The 14,770-nt window shown below is 29.8% G+C and overlaps 1 protein-coding gene across 2 annotated transcripts in view; it reads left to right on the top strand.

The window, feature by feature from the left end:
- The first annotated feature begins 10,559 nt into the window (after window positions 1-10,559).
- The window catches only part of LOC115882344 (hemicentin-1-like), a 176,990-nt gene continuing 172,779 nt past the window's right edge, over window positions 10,560-14,770 (top strand). For both annotated transcript variants that reach the window (XM_030900367.1, XM_030900368.1), the window contains exon 1: window positions 10,560-10,804. The gene's annotated coding sequence lies outside the window, so the exon portion shown is untranslated. The remainder of the gene's footprint in view (window positions 10,805-14,770) is intronic.

Genomic DNA, 14,770 nt, shown 5'->3' with positions numbered 1-14,770 from the left:
ATTGAAGTAGAATAATTAATATGTAATGGAGTTTAATAATTAATTATAGTCTCTTTTATATTAAAGAATCTGCTATATTCAAGTCACTTTCGTTATTTGATATTTTAGATAGACATAAATTTCTTGACCCATGAAATTTAGATGCCTCGAAAGCAAAAAACCAATTTAATAGTCTAACAGATTCCTGAAACATTTTATTATGATGTGAAATATTTGGTATCTTACTGTAATACTCTCATTCTAGAAGGTTAGACGGTTAACATTTATAGACTATTTAGAAATTGCTTGTGAGAGAAACAAAGCAGCTAAAAATAAGTTTTATTAAATTATAACAAAAGCTTATTTGTGCATTGTATTAAAAACCATAATTAATACACATTAATAAAATAGGGTAAAAAATATTATAGTTTAAAAAAAAAATACCTGTAATAAAATGTATCAGTTTATAATAGCGTATCAGAGTTTATAATAGCGTTATTTGTTATGCTGGTCCTTAAGTTATTCCTACTAATCTCCTATTTATATATGGTCCCGTTCTTAGTTTAATCTTCATTTAGGTGTCATAATTTCTTGTGGGTACCTTGCTGTAATTTTTGTGGTGTTTTGTTTGCAGTCCTTTCCAGGTGTCCTACCCATTGCATCTTGAGGGATTTAATTAACTGGTTCTACTAAAATAAACCAACACAGTAAATGAAATAGACATACTTTTAATCCATGAAAAAATGTTTTAGAAAAATCTAAAGAATTAAAAAGGTAGATAAAAGTTTTTTATAAAGAATAAGATGCAATTTCGTTTGTGTGAATGGATGAGAACAATCAGGCTTTGATAAAGTTGCAACTGTCGTTAGAAGTTAGAGCAAGAAAATTTTGTATGCTTGTTTCTCAGAATATTTCAGTGTATCGCATAACTGAGCTTGCCAACGAATTCCTAGATTAGTATAAATTTGTCTGCCTTCCACTGTTTGTTGTCTTATGCGGCTATTTCAGATTAAATTCAATTGTCGCGCGTAAGCCAAATAAATTCATTCTCCTCATTAACAAATTGTTCCCACTATAAAATCCCCAGTTCGTGATTGTCTTAACGATTTTCAATTTATTCCGATAATCTGTTTACTTCTCTATAATCTGAAAATGAATCAACATCAAATTATTTTTTTTATAGTTCTTTATTAAAAATGTATGTAATATTATTAATACTAAAATAACATATCATCTAGAGGGAAAAAAATAATTCAACTAACTTCAGTGGGTACTAAATATAAAAGAAAATTTTTGTTTAAACATATGTGCACGATGTATTAAAAGAATTAACAATAGATACATATCAAATTATGTTAACAAATTATACATAATAAATAGATACATACCAATTAAAAAAAAAGGCTGAAAGAACTGTAACTCAATCAAAAGCATCTTCGGGTATATGTACCTATATTATAGAAACTGTTTCTTTTATTTTATTCAGGGTGAGCCTTAAAATAAGTGCAAATATTTTTAGGGGTAGTATATTTTGCCCCAGAAACAAGTCTATGTGATTTTTTTTAGTTCTTAGTTAAAAATTATAATTCTTTGATAATATGGCAACATAGGTAGTAGATTAAATTTACAAGAAAGAAAACCCAGAAAAAGATTAATAATTCCCAAAATTTAAACAAAAAGTATTTTTTTAATTTTTTATTTGAGACTTATTTGAGAAATAGTAAAGAAAAAAATTCTGTGTATATTCCAGAGGTCACGAAGGTTTATATACATTTTTACTAACTTTACCCATTTGGTTGATGAATTTCAAAAATCTCTTCTAATTCTTTTTGTAGAATTTCATTCTTCTAGATCAGATAGTAAGGAATTTTCATACAACAAATTATTCGACATAATTTTACACTCTAAGAGGATGAATTTCCTAAAATCGCTTTACGTAGCTAATTTACTAATCACTAATGTCATTTAAACGAACCTTTGTGTTAATATTTAACAAAGCTGGCGGTATGAACTGAGCCCCAAAATAGCTAAAAACTTGATATATAATCTAACTGACACACCACTGACACTGACAAATAATTTATTTCTGGAGGTATTGCGTATAGATGTTTTTCAGGTATGTTTTAGTTTTTTACACAAAGAAATAGCCATTACACAATATAAAAATATCGTTATCTACCAGCCCTGAGAATAATTGCACTTGTTTGAGACTCACCCTGTTATATAGAGTATATTATTTATAGTGTCACCCACAGAAGTCACACCATTTTTTACAATATGTATATTATAAGTTTAAATACATTTATTTGTTTCAAAAATTCTCTTCAGTTTTAATTTCATTTAGATTTAGAAATAAAAAGAGTGTTTTTGTTAGATTTTAATTAATCAGGATGAAATGTTGCATAAAGTAGGAATATTTGTTATTTTTTCTATCAGCACATGCTGAAGGAAACTGATTTTTTTTTTCTGAAATGTTAGCTAATTGATATGCATGCTGTCCTTGAGAAAATAATTGGACGGGTCAAATCGGGCGTACAAAAGATTAACCTTTATATTTTCAGCATATTTCCGTTCGTGTAGGGTCGAATTATTCGACATTCGACAATGTGAACGCGGAAAACCTTTAGACAAGTCTATCAAAGCCAAGTTTGGTTAGTGACGGCCTTTAATACCGTGTTCCAGCAATTAACATATTTCACACGTCGGTTCACTTTATAATTTGCAAGTCAAAACTAGATGATTTATGTCAATAATGTAGAATGTACCCTTTAGCAGGGGTGCCAGATCTCACGATTTTGTATTAAATCTCACAATCTCACGATACCGGAGCAGGATGTTACGAATTTTTAACTTTACAACTTAAAAAAAGTTAGTTTCAGGAATATAAAAAGATATGAAATTATCCGAATTAACTAGACAGCTGGCTAGATTTCTAATATTAGCTAGCAATTTACCTCATAGCTTATGGATTATCGCTTGTCAAATTTCTTGAATTTCAGAGAGATCATCAACATTCTAGGGTATACATCTAGAAGTGTCACAAATTTAAAATTTTGGATTTTAGGTAGCTTTAAGCTCATAACGGAAGGAAAAAATGAAAAATCCCAAAATATCTTTATACATTAAAAATAACCAGTAATTGACTTTCCAGTCGACACAAGGGTGGAAAATTAAAATTAATCGATTTGATATTGTTTCATTTTATTACCAAACTCAAAGCTTATGCTGGTCAGTCAAACTTGTATAATATTATTTTGAAAGATACCTGATAAAAATAGAAGGATGAACTACAAAAAGAAATGAGATGCCATCAGAAACATAGAATGTAAAAATATCAAGTCTAGCAACGCAATTCCTCCACTACAAAAAGTTCTGAGGTCCCGTGTAAAATTAACTAAGTTTGTGTTATTTAGTTTCTATTAAAGCACCTATTTAACTATTTTGTTACAAATTGTTAGTATCAATATTATAGACATCTTTATTTCTGAAATAATTATAACGTCTTGGCCAATCTTACGAATGTCTTTCGAATCAATCTGGCACCCCTGCGCGTTTAAAGGTAAAAATCGAATAAACCTCTTCTTAGTTTCAAACTAGGATAATATTTTAATAATAGTCGCTGACATTAGGCGGAAATAGGTCACCTTCATAACATTAATTCCCACAAGGCCAATGATTTCCTATTTATTCTTTGTATCCAGAATATTATTGCAACTACTCATATTTCATTCGCTGTGCTTTTGACCGAGATATAATGAAAATTTTCTAATGCACCCTTGATATAATAATACTTCTTTACTGGATGAGAATTTAATACATATTGATTTAACTCTTCAGGATTTTTACGGCGCTGACAGACAATTTCTAGTTTAAAATTTTACACAACAAAGAAGCGCTATTATTTTTATCAAGTAGCAAAATGTAACTGAAAATTTATAAAAGTTTTAAAAACTCTAAAATTTGTACATTACAATTATATTTAAAACAAACAAATGGATATTAAATAAGGTGTAAAATCAAAATATGCTTTAGCGATAGATATTCACCAACTTTAACATAAAATAGAGATAAATAAAAAGATAATAGTTTAATGGAAATTGCCTAACTGTTTGAACCAGTTATGACTACAAAACAAGCAACTGACTACGAAATTTAATCAGATATTTTGCCTAAATTTGTCTGAAATTTATCTAAAATTTGCTATGCTGTCGACGATATATTATTATTGGGAATTATTAACCGTAAAATTGAATTATTATATTATGGTGAATAGCAAATGTGTTTTATATGGAAATTTTAGAAAAACAGACAACAATATGTCTCTCATCTAGATATCAATTTCATAAATATTCACTGATTTAAATATCGAAAAATTTTATAAAATACTTAAAGTAGGTATAGAGAATTTTAAAATAAAAATAAAAATTTTCTTGTATCTTTATAGCAGAAATGAAACAAGACAAAACGAGGATCAAAAGCATTTTATAAGGTCAGCAAAACAAATTATGTATCTGGAACTGACAGCTGATGTTTACCTGAAATGGAATAAGCATATCCAAAAGCTTTTGTGGGACTTTAAAATTTGTATTTATATATTTTCAGGATTGTGGCTTGAAATGAAATAATCTACATAAAACAATATAACAACTACCAGATTTTTACTGATTGTTTTAAATATGGTGTTCAATTTCTTAAAATAAAAATAATCAGTAACATCTTTTGTGTATTTTCTTTTGTAGATTTAGTGAAACTTAACTATATATAAGTATTTAAATTCATTACGTCGCTTAATAGCTTTAAGTCAAGATCAATTTCTATTTGAAAGTTACTCTCTTTAAGCAGTTTACAACTTTGTGTAACATGTGCCATGCACTCTGAATTAATCGGATTTACATAACAATTGTTTCTGAACTTATTATGCATATACCATACAATGGAAAAAAATGGCGTTAAAGACGGCTGGGAAATGACAATTAATGATATTTTTGGCGAGGTCAAACACTAGAAGTCATTTACTTGTCCTGTACTCTTTATTTTTTAATGGCGATAACTTCCAGTTGGCTTTAAAAAGGTTGTATTTTTTTATACTGAGTACTAATGATTTTAAAATGTTATAGTTTAAAATACAAGGAAAAATTTTTTTTTTAATAAATTTGTGTTTCTGGAAGCGTTCTAATCTTTTAAAATTTTTCTATAATTAGTGCTAATTTTTGACAAGTTTTATGTCAATTTTTAGTAAATGTTTTTAGAGATTGGCCTCGCCAATATTACCGTCTCCGGCTGCCTTTGACGCGGTTTTTTTTTCGATCATACCGGTATTCGTTTTCAAATTTTATCATCATCATTATCATTTTCAGCTTATTCAGCCTATTTCTAATTATGGTGTAGCCTCTCTCACGTATTTAGATACTCTCTTTGTAGTTAGGCCCATTGTTGTCTATTGTTAGCTATGCGGACCCCGCCAATTTTCCAATATCATGGCCCCATCTCAGGGTTCGGTTTTCCTCTAAGTCTTTTAATTCCTCGTGGGTACCATGTTGTAATTTTTGTGGTCCCTCTATTATCCGTTCTTCTTGCCAGGTATCCTACATAATATAGCCATTTCAAATTTTATATTCTTCTTTAATTTGTGCACTTTATTATTCCCAAAATATGTACAAAGCTGCTTTATTAGAAACAATAATATATATATATATATATATATATATATATATATATATATATATATATATATATATATATATATATATATATATATATATATATATATATATATATATATAATAATATTTTCTTTGCCTTTTAGCTGTGTATTTTTTCTAATTTCGAAAATCGAAAGTAGAGAAAAATAAAAAAAAAAAAAGAAAATTGTTTTGCTTGTCGTAAAGGGGGAACCAAGCTCCACTCCCACAACCGGTTTCTGGGCCTACCCTTCATCAGGTGGGCTGTCCAGGGCTGGTTCTCACCGATACGGCAAGCAAAACTTCTTCTATATCTACAGACGATGTCGTAAAGTGTCGGTGAGATATTAGTGCATCTCTCGTCAAAAGATGGTAAAGAGCGTTTTTCGGCCCGCTCAAATATATGAAATGAACAAAATTCTTACAGCTTTAGTGTATATTAATAAATAATATTTTCTTGCCTTTAGCTGTGTATTTTTTCTAATTTCGAAAAATCGAAAGTAGAGAAAAAATAAAAAAATAAATAAAAAGTAAAAAGAAAATTGTTTTGCTTGTCGTAAAGGGGGGAACCAAGCTCCACTCCCACAACCGGTTTCTGGGCCTACCCTTCATCAGGTGGGCTGTCCAGGGGCTGGTTCTCACCGATACGGCAAGCAAAACTTCTTCTATATCTACAGACTATGTCGTAAAGTGTCGGTGAGATATTAGTGCATCTCCCGTCAAAAGATGGTAAAGAGCGTTTTTCGGCCCGCTCAAATATAATGATGAAGGGTAGGCCTGATGAAGGGTAGGCCCAGAAACCGGTTGTGGGAGTGGAGCTTGGTTCCCCCCTTTACGACAAGCAAAACAATTTTCTTTTTACTTTTTATTTTTTTTTTATTTTTTCTCTACTTTCGATTTTTCGAAATTAGAAAAAATACACAGCTAAAGGCAAGAAAATATTATTTATTAATATACACTAAAGCTGTAAGAATTTTGTTCATTTCATATATTTGAGCGGGCCGAAAACGCTTCTTTACCATCTTTTGACGGGAGATGCACTAATATCTCACCGACACTTTACGACATCGTCTGTAGATATAGAAGAAAGTTTTGCTTGCCGTATCGGTGAGAACAAGCCCCTGGACAGCCTACCTGATGAAGGGTAGGCCCAGAAACCGGTTGTGGGAGTGGAGCTTGGTTCCCTTTACGACAAGCAAAACAATTTTCTTTTTACTTTTAGAAATTTTTTTTTATTTTCTCTACTTTCGATTTTTCGAAATTAGAAAAAACAAGCTAAAGGCAAGAAAATATTATTTATTAATATACACTAAAGCTGTAAGAATATATATATATATATATATTTCATATATATATATATATATATATATATATATATATATATATATATATATATATATATATATATATATATATATATATATATATATATATATATATATATATATATATATATATATCTGATCTAATCATAACTTAAGCAGTAACGCCTGCTTTTTACTGATATTCCCTTTTATTACAGTTCCTATTAACTGCCCAACAATAAAATGTTTTATTATGGTTCAAATATTCACTTAATTGTTTGCTCTGCAAACTACCCCAGTTCTGCATATATTCATCTTGTTTTATTAGCGATTCTCAGTTCTTTATTTACTTCCCTTAACTAAAATTTTGATCGTTGTTGCTTCAAAATAAGTTGTAGCCCTAACGGCTTAATTAGTGGATTAAGTAGGACTAGGCGTTTCCGTATTTTATATCATTTAATTACATCGAATAAGCGAAATGATTTTAATGGACTAATGTAACGCAGAGAGTGTGCTGGTTGGTTCTTACTTTAATATGCCTTGCTGCATCAGGAAATATGTTATTAATTAATTTAGTTTTAACTAATTTTAGTAGCGGGACAAATTTTACGAAATGCAAACTTTATTTTGGGTTTGATCTTATTCGAAGTTGGGGAATGCTGGGGCCAAACGATTTTCAGTTTAATTGATTTTGCTGTAAGTTAATTGGACCTTCCTCAATTTTCTCACCGTTTGTGGTGTACGATTCAATTTGTTTTAAATTGCCCTTAGGGAATGAATATGGGTATAGAAATTAGCAATAAAGAAAACAGACCTACTTTATTGTATGGTAACGTATTGTACCTGAAATTGCTTGTCTTAGGACTAGATTGGTTTTGTTTTGTTGACTAAAAATTGGCAATTTTATTTAAGTACATTATTGAACACATAAAATTGGTTATAAATTATAAATAAAGAAAGACACTGACTAAAATAACCGATATTTTACATTGAAAGTTTGAAAGAAAAAAATTGTCGCTTAAATTTTGAGAACCACTGGATCTTTTCTAGTTTTTCTCTCTTGTAAATTTAATCTACTACCTATGTTACCATATTATCAAAAAATTATAATTTTTAACAAGAACTAAAAAAATATTTTTTTTCGAATTTTTTTTTATGAAAATATTATGTTTTTTAACTAAAAATAAAAAAAATTCCAATAACATTTTCAAGAAATTCCAAATTTTCTAAAAAAAAATTTAAAATGTTGTAAAAATGTAAAAACCTCATAGACGTGTTTCTGGGGTTGAAATATACTACCCCTAAAAGTATTTGCTTTTGGTTTTTTTTCTGTCAATATAGTCGCAGTTTATTAATCTTTCGGTAATATTTGGGGATTAATTGGATAGTTGACAGTTCTTAAATGTCAACAGCTCAATTCAAGTAAAAAAATAGAAATGCAAACATATTAAGTTATCGTATTATATCGACGGTATTTGATGTTTAAAATACAGTATGCCGCCCTTGAACGACTTCTCTCTGCCAGGTTAAGTAATACCGCTGACAAATTAATTAAACGGCACAGATTAGGCGGAAATATCATACCGCCGAATGACTGGTATTTTTTATACAATAACTTATACCAGCGGTGGTTGTTTAGCCAGTGCGAAAAAGAAAACAGACTTACTATATTTTTTATCGTATTTTATTAGATGAAAGTGTCTCTGTCGCGGGATTAAATAAGACCTATCCTAGGAGTTTTAAAATTTTACTAAAATATACGATCGAACATCTGGATTCCTTTAAGCCCCAGTCGGAGTGGCTCACACTATTCGCATTTCCAAGTCGAAACTTTTAGATAAATTCCGTATTTAGTTGAAATTTGTCCGCATCGGTTTCTCCCACCATTCAACCTAAACTCTCTTTTCAGTAATTCTATTTCCTTTTAGGAAATTATCAGTTAGTCATGATTTCCCTTAACCAAATACTTTTTCTCTCACTCTTTGCAAACTTCTCTTCGGGTTAAATAATATTTTTCCAAACGAAATTCAAATATAATAAGGGACTGTTTTAAATTTGACTAAGCGTCAGAGTTCTGTAAGCAGGTAAAAATATTTGTTGTTTTATTGATAAAACAACAAACAAGGGGGACTTTTTGTGACTGAAAAGATAACTTTTTAATGTATAATACAGCTCCAAATATTTACGAAAATCACGTTTTTTTTAGAATAATATTAAAGGGTCTCGTTTAGAAAAAAAAATAATGGCTTGTTTCTGATAATTAATTATATATTTTCACAAAAGTTTTTCCTTTAATGTCCAATTAGCCTTATTTTAAAAAAATACAAAATTTAAATGTTTGAATAAAGCTGTTATCTCTTACGACAAAATATTACAGATTGGACGAAAATTTCAGGATTTATAGGAAATCCTCTGATTTTGTAGAAAAATTGATTTTTCAAACCTTTGTTTCTGAGTGAGTATTGCAGGTAGTTAAAAGTGTGTCTATATACAAATACTGCACATATATAGAATGGCCCCTATACAGGGCGTCCCAGAAATAAGTGCAAGTATTTTAAGGGGTGGTAGATCTCGATAAAAAACATACTTTCTCTTTATCGTTTTTCGTTATTATGATTTGAAAATTTCAAAAAAAAAATAATTTTTGCTAAAATTTTGAGGAAACCACTGGATCTTTTCTGGATTTTCTTTCTTGTAAATTTAATCTAATACCTATGTTTAAAAAAATTTCGAATTTTCACAATTTTTTTTTCGCGAAAAAACACTCATAGGCGTGTTTCTGGGGTTGAACTATACTACCAGTTAAAATACTTGCACTTATTTCTCGGACACCCTGTATAAGGTGATTGAAACAAAATCGGCGACTTTACCAAAATCGTCACTTTTCATGACTATATGTATGAAAAAAAGTTGTCCACTTTTGACTATATCTGTCTTGTGGATCTGCGCATGTATAACAACGTTTTTAATCATATAGCACGTCCGCGCGCGGATCATCCGTTGAAGCAAGGGCTTGACGGATGGCCGTCCGACAAAATCTTCCGGACGGATCATCCGCGTCCATTTGAAATTATTCATATAAGCTCATGGTACTTGTTTATTCAAAGGACGGTGCGGCCACACGTTTTGCTCCATGCGGAACAGCCTTCTCTAATCGGTCTGTTTTTTTTTGCTCCGTTCCATAAAGAAGTTAGTATGAGGCGAAAATGACCATATTTTTTAATTTTTGATTAAAAAAAATAAAAGAAACTCCAGAGATAACTTTGAAAAAGTTCCAGAAATAAAGTATTTAACAAGATAAAAATAGTGAAGCGTGTATCGCAAGGAAAGAAAAAAGGCCCGACTGATAAGAAAAGATCGGGATTTGCAAGTAAGCACGGACATTATCTAGCAGGCGAGTGGGTCGCGAATCCGTATCCGTTGTCCTGGTCCACCACAACAATTTGGACTCCGGAACGGCTGCTTAGCGCTTCCTGGAGCGCGTTAGGCGTAGGTCTTGGCTCGGGCGCACGCGCCGGCCGTATCTGTCCGGCCTTTCCAAAAAATTCTAATTCCACTTCTCCAAACATCCATCGAACGCCAGTGGCACTGCCAGCACAGCATCGCATCGCACTGTTAAGAGGGGCGATCTCGCCAATTCGCGGCTGCTTTTCATCCGAAGTGCGTGTGCGCCGATATAACGTTCCGCTCTTTCAAATAAATTCGCATCACCGGCAAACTGTTTTGCGACGCAAGATAGGCGCCGAAAGTGTTTTGCGAACTTGGTTTTGTGTTTTTTTCTAACTTTGACTGGTTCTAATTAGTTGTCTCCTCTCGTGTATGCCACAGTCGACTCGAGGGGTAAGTGCCGACTGGGTTTCCCTTATAATTAGTAGTTGCGGTTTTTTGCGAACACTGTAAAATTCATTGGCATCTGTACTATTCTTTTCCTTTGCACCGATGTCGACTCATCATCGCTAATTAAACTCGTTAGCTTTTTACAGTTAATTAACTTTATTTGAATTTTATTCTTTCTAATTAGTTTACTCCTTTTTTATTTCAAGAGATGTAATTTTAATTTTTTATTAAAATATATAAATTAAATTAATTTACTTGGAATAAAATAATATATTTTATTGTTATTAACTTAATTTGTAAGAAATATTTAATACAATAAAAATAATAATTTTTAAAATTTGTGCAAAAATTGAATTTTCTAGATATTAAGAAAATCTAAAAAATAATTTTTTAATATCTTTCATAATTTGTGATACACATTTCATTTTTATGCAATATAATTATAAATAATACATTATTTGATACTTTAAAATAGTATTCTATTTAGAAACTTAATTGTAATGTAGATAAAATAAATTTGTAAATAATGTTACCTTATATACTATAAATATTATTCAAGACGTTAAAATAAAAGTTTAAAATTTTATCTCTATAAATTAATAAGGTCGTTAAAGTTTATAATACTTGAAAAGTTCGTTGGTAATATTTTTAAAGTAAACTAATAAAAGGAACTGTAATTCGCGTAGTTTATAAAAATTATTATTAGATGCATAAAATATATTCTACATTTTTTTAAGAAAGAAAGTAAAAGTAGTATAGTTAGTTTTATTGAAAATAATAATATTAAAAGTTGTTCTTTATTATTAGTTATATAAGTATAAAAACAGTATCACGGTAGGCGTTGAAGTGACATGTCATTTTGAACTTACCTGTGACAGTGACAGCACATATTTGAATTTTTTGTGTCAACGTCAAATCCACAATATTACTAAATTTCTTGACTAAATGTTTTTGAGGGGTTTAAAACATTTTATATTGTATAATAAAATAATTATTTTAGTTTGAATGTTTAGCAGTAATTTTAAACGAAAAACTTCAGGGATCCACATAATATCTTAAAAAATAATAAACTATATCACTGTAAATATACGTATAAAAACACGTTGTACGATTTGTTAAAGTAATCCATAAGATCTTTCAGTTTCTATAAAAATATATTTTCAATGTTATGCTGTTGTTTCAAAGCAGTTGCTTTAATACATTTATATGCAGAAGATATTTTCGTTTCATAGTTTTCGGCATGTGTGCTATGCGAGGGACCTCAATTTCAGAATAAACCTATTTTTATTGAATTATAAAGAGGTAGGAAAGGGATACGTTTTACCACAGGCAACTTTTCGTATTACTCTATATATATATTCGACGTTTTCTTTTGTCTTTTTTACTTGACAAATGCAATTTGTTCTTTCGAAACTTTCTATATGGAGAAATTTGTAATCAAAAGACAAAACTATGTTTATTAGCAAAGTGAGCAAAGTTTACGTTTTTTGAAGATAGTTAATTTGATTTAAAGTCCATTTATATATTTGTTTTAAATATTAATACATAATTAGGTACACATTTTATCCGAAATTACTACTAACAATTTTTTTATTATACTTTCAAAACCAAGACAATTACTATAAACACGATTTTTGTTCGTTATTTAAAAACTTTATAACATCTTTTATATCGGATAACATCTTTTATACAGAGTTTTTCCAACAAAATTGTAACGTAAAAGAAAGTTAAATAAAAATAGTATAACCTATTGTACTTTTATATTCATATAAAACACACAGCATGAAGCAAAAATATCTATATAATTTTAAATCCACCAAAAAAATAGAAATATAAACACAAAGTATTTGTTAAACAGTTATTCAAAATTGTCTCTTGGAAAACACTCGTGGCAAAGTTGACAAAAGACAAATTAAAAGCAAACAACTCAGTTTTGTTTACTTATGTTTTAAGTAATCTGGCGAAATCATTGTTTTCTTTCTCTTTTGAAATTAGTATTTATCAATAAAAGTTTGTTTTTGCCCGAGCTGAATAAGGCACAATACAGAGCAACCCTAATCTGATTTCATAGTTTCTCAAGGATTTGGATTTAGTTGTAATTATTCGAAATACCGTATTCAATCCTCTAGTATTAGTCATTATTCTGCTTCCACCTTCAGTCTAAGCCTACCAAATGGATATAAACGGTTTCAGTTTATATGGGAATATTGTACAATGGTCATTTCTAAATTAATTTGTGCTATTTGAATAGTGCTTATCTAAGATTATTTCCGAGAACACATAAATAAACACATACAGTTACAGAATCTTAGCGAACAGCAATGTAATACAAGTAATATCTTAATAAGCAAAACTTTGAAGATCTACAATTAAGGACTACAATTCATATCCACTCTAAAATGTAGGTTTAGTATCTAACTGCCTAGTAAATATATTTATAAGACATAAACACAAAAAATTAGAGAAGAGAGTTTTGTTAATTATTTTTTCTAGCTCATAATTTGTAGTAATATGATACTCATATTGTAATAAATTATCTATATATGTAACAAAGCTTGTAGAACTATATTGACACGAAAATAATTTTATCTCTAAATATTCTCAAAAATTAGAAGAAAATTGACGCTTCATATTTCCCATGTGAGTTGCAATAGCACGACCATACGTGAAAACTGCATTAGAGATTTTGTATTTGAAAATTGGCAGGCAGGTTTTGCTTCTGGAAATAAAACCGCTTTTTTACACCACACTTAAACTTTTGCTCATATATTGGAGCAGTATTTTTCCTGCTAGGTCAGCAGTTATTGTTCCAATATAACACTTTTAACTCATTTTTGGACAAGTTGAATAGGTCACTTTGCTTGTTTAATAAATTTTCTCTTGTGAGCTTTACACAATCGGAGATTCTGGGTCAAATATTTTTTAATTGTCATACAAACGCTGCGTCATAGAATTGTCTTTTAAATTTATATTAAAAACTTATTTACCTTGCAGTAAGTGTTTTAATACTCCTAAAGGACTTTGGATAGTTGTTAAACACAAATCTCAAAGATTCTTCTAAGCAAAACGTTTAAACTTATATCCCCTTTGTAAATTAAGTTAAATGGTTAAGTTGTAATGGCTGTTCTAGACATTTAATTAACTATTGTTAGGTAACTTTTAAAGAGCTATTCAACCTTATTTATAAGTCATGTGGCATTAGAACTTTTTATGTAGGATTAAAACTTTCCAGAGTACCGCTGTAGCTACAGCTGTTTCTAGTTTTCAAATCAATTGTACAAACTAGCTAGTAGCGTACGTATGCCAATTATTCGTTCCTTTTTGATTGAAGATATTGATGGAGGAATTATAGAAAACGTTGTAGCGAGTATAGAATAGTTTTAAAATTAAATTAGTTATGTCTTTAAGTAGTTATTCGTTCTAGTTTTCTTGTTACTTCGGTAATATTGTAAAAACATATTCCTAAATACGTCTAATACTATAAAAGTCCTCCTAAAATAAATAGTTCAATATATGTAAGTTCATAAATTTGAAGTTTTGACTTTTATAGTTTACACCTTCAACTGAATACGAAGACATATAAAATTTTATAGCAAGATTTCATAAACTGCATAAGACATATTTCCTATTTCCTCGGGACACATAAAAGCTCCCTTTTTATTTCTCGCAGCAAAATTTTATTATTCTAGCAGAAACATCAATGATAATGCCGCTTTGTCGCTTTATTATTAGTCAATTAAGTCATGAATTAATAAAGCCACTTTAAGCCGACAAGAAGCACATTCTGTCGTAGCAAAACAAAGTTCTTGAGAAAGTGTATGATGCGGAGAGAATTCTCCCTCAAAAGCCAACATACACTGTGTTAAGGTAGAAGTTTAACACATCCAGCACGCGGGAAAACGAATTTTCATCAATATTATGTCTCAAGTTCGACACTGCGGTATTTTTATTATGTTTGCCTTGGGAATA

The sequence above is a fragment of the Sitophilus oryzae genome, unplaced genomic scaffold (genome assembly GCF_002938485.1).
Source record: "Sitophilus oryzae breed Bouriz unplaced genomic scaffold, Soryzae_2.0 scaffold_177_pilon_pilon, whole genome shotgun sequence".
Lineage (NCBI taxonomy): Eukaryota > Metazoa > Arthropoda > Insecta > Coleoptera > Curculionidae > Sitophilus > Sitophilus oryzae.
This window is presented reverse-complemented; position numbering and strand designations above follow the sequence as displayed.